Here is a 3,516-nt window from a genome sequence, read left to right on the forward strand (position 1 = left end):
CTTTCATCTTACGAAGCTTGAACACTAACCATTTGACCACCATGAACTCCAATGTGTGGCACCTATTCACAGATACATCACTTATGTAATAGACATGTAACACTTCCATTGTGACTTTCTCAGAATTGCCAGAGTAGTGCACCTTACTACTTGCACATTGTTGTTTTAATGACCGATTACATGGGTACAAAGTTTGAAGTAAATCTATGATCCCAGAATTGTGGCTTCCCCTTGTAAGAAAGGGTAAAGTAAAATTCACAGCTCTTGTAAATTAGTTACTTAGCTTCATACTCCCTAGATAATAATTGCAGCTTCTCAGTTAGATATGTGACAGAACTGTTTCACAATATATTATATATATTCTTAGCAGAAAGTATGGCAACATGTTGAATAATTACACGGTCTTTGTACAAATAAATTAAAGTTGCCTCCTTGCGTCTGATGTATGTGTAGCCTAATCTGAAGAAGTGCTGCAGGGATTTTGGTCCGGTTTTCACTAAAGATACATTGATTCATGAGGAAGATTTTTGTGTGTAATTGATAAATATTTTATGCAAGTAGTCTGAATTATGATGAATTAAACTGACATTGTGGAAAAGATGGCACTGCCACCCAGCAAACATTCCAGACAGGGCTCGTAATTAAAGGCTCTGAGACGGAGCCACCCCAAAGTATATATTAAAATAAATTTCTGAACAATGTGTTACAGATTTACATCATCAGGACACACTTCCTGTATATCCCGACATGGAGTTAAATAGTGGCGGTCAGTGTTTATAGAACTGTTGATATGCGGTATCAAGTGATGCCTTTCGAGCAGGTAGTAGCTAGTTGTATGGGTGCGCCTTGAAATGTCGCTTAGCTGTATGTAGCAGAGGTTTGGCAGCATGGCTTCTATTGAGTACAGTTCTCATGGTTGACCCCTCATGCTCTGGTCGTTCGGCCTAAGCATGTCCTACGGATCTCCACACACTTTTCACAATCCGCTGCTTATATCAAAAGAGAATGAACAGAGTTGCTGAAACTTCGCTATTGAATGCCTGTCTCTGTATATCTGTTATGCTTTGATATGTAACAATACCAGAGAAGGAAAGTTGCTACTCACCATATAGCGGAGATGCTGAGCCACGATAGGCACAATAAAAAGATTCACACACTCATAGCTTTCGGCCACTAAGCCTTTGTCAGCAGTAGACACACACACACACACACACACACACACACACACACACACAAACGCAACTTGCACACATGTCTGCAGTCTCAGACAGTTGAAACTGCACTGCAAGCAGCAGCACCAGTGCATGATGGGAGTGGCGTCTGGGTGGGGGTAAAGAGGAGGCTGGGGCTGGGAGGGGGAGGGACAGTATGGTGGTAGTGGCGGACAGTGAAGTCTTGCAGTTTAGATGGAGGCCAGGAGAGAAGGTGTGGAGGGGGGAGGGGGTAAGTAGCGGAAAGGAGAGAAATAAAAATAAAAAGAGATTAAAAGACTGGGTGTGGCAGTGAAATGACAGCTGTGTAGTGCTGGAATGGGAACAGGGAGGGGGCTGGATGGGTGAGGACAGTGGCTAATGAAGGTTAAGGCCAGGAGGGTTACGGGAACATAGGATGTATTGCAGGGAAAGTTCCCACCTGTGCAATTCAGGAAAGCTCGTGTTGGTGGGAAGGATCCATATGGCACAGGCTGTGAAGCAGTCATTGAGATGAGGGGTATCATGTTTGGCAGCGTGTTCAGCAACAGGGTGGTCCACAGTTTGTCGGTGGCCATTCATGCGGACAGGCAGCTTGTTGGTTGTCATGCATACATAGAATGCAGCACAGTCGTTGCAGCTTAGCTTGTAAATCACATGACTGGTTTCACAGGTAGCCCTGCCTTTGATGGGATAGGTGATGTTAATGACCGGACTGGAGTAGGTTGTAGGAAGATGTATGGGACAGATCTCACATCTACCGGTAGGTCTATTGCAGGGGTATGAGCCATGCGGTAAGGGATTTTCCATTTTTTTGATGCTTTGATATGTTGTTGACATTCAGCATTATTGTTTTGAAAGTGTTTTAGATAGATTTTTTGTTCTTACATTGTCTATTATGTCCATTGGTAAAATGAATTTGGAAATCTCTCACCAGAGTGCACTAGTATACAGTAACATAACTATCATCAACTAGAGAGATTTTTGTGATAAATTACTAGAAAAAGCACTAAATATGTTCTGTTACTTTAGTTTCCCTGCTTGCTGATGGTGTTTGTGGGTAACGTGCATTATTTTTGTGATTGCGTTCCCATTTGTGAGGAAATTGTGCTTGAGTGAAGTGAGCTATACTATCTTCATTGTAAATGCAATCTACCACAAGTTCAAAAATGGCACAGTATGAATTCAGTGTTCAGTTTATCAGGTAAAAATTTGGAACATACTGATACGATAAAAGTTAAGGAACAGGGGATGGCCAGACCAGACCTGAAAATTGATCAGGAACAAAACCAGTGTGAATCCAGGCAAGGGTATACACGAAAAACATTTAAAAACATTTAACTGGTTTCATTGAATTTTAAATGTTTGGGAAAGTGGACATTACTGTCAACTACTCACTGCTTACTGGCTCAACATAAAGACCTACATGAAAATGCCTCAAAAAACCAGTATACCTTGAGTAAACTGATAGTTTGCAGCAAATTTGAACTGGACTTAAAGGGGCCACGACGAAATAGAAAATTCCAAGAATCGAGGGATTTTTCGACAACTAGTTGATGTGATGGCAGAACATAATGGCATCTTGAAGTAGCACATCGGAAAACTGGGTTTTCTTAGGCCTTTCCAAAACAATTCTAAATGAACTATTAGAATCAGTTTATGAGGTATGCCTAAATCTGATCAGGAATGAACTGTTGAAGACAAATTTCCTTGCTATCGAAGTTGATGAAACCACTGACTGTGCAGATTTGTCACAATGGGTCACATTAATTCACCATAAGCTGATGGGGAAAATTAATGAAAGATTTGTTTCCTTTGTACGACCAAAAGGTCACACTGCAGAAGGTAGAGAAAATGAACATAAATGAAATGCTTGAGAAACTGATAACTCAGTGTTAAGATGGTGTTCCTGTTAAGAGTGGCCAAAAAAGTGGAGTGGAAATCAGAGTTAAAGAGGAGTATAAAAATGCTCACTTCGTTCACTGTAATTCACATCAGTTAAATTTAATTGTTGTATGTTGTGTGACAGGCAATAAGCAAGTGCAGATCTTCTTCAACAGCTTGGAAGGAATTTGTACCTTTTTCCCCCCAGTCTCCTAAACAGCCATTCTTGATGAGATAGTGAAGAAATGTATACCTACTTATCCTCACTCAGACAGAATTTCGAATCACAGAGGGGAGCAACTTTACACAAATACCAGAAGGATATTGTTGAGTGTGTCGAAAAAATCATTGACTATGATGGTAATGATTAAAAGACAGTAAACAAGGCTATGGGACTCATGGGTTTCCTGCAAGATGAAGGTTTCCTCTTCTGACTATATAT

Source organism: Schistocerca serialis, unplaced genomic scaffold (assembly GCF_023864345.2).
Source record: "Schistocerca serialis cubense isolate TAMUIC-IGC-003099 unplaced genomic scaffold, iqSchSeri2.2 HiC_scaffold_879, whole genome shotgun sequence".
In the NCBI taxonomy this organism is placed as follows: domain Eukaryota; kingdom Metazoa; phylum Arthropoda; class Insecta; order Orthoptera; family Acrididae; genus Schistocerca; species Schistocerca serialis.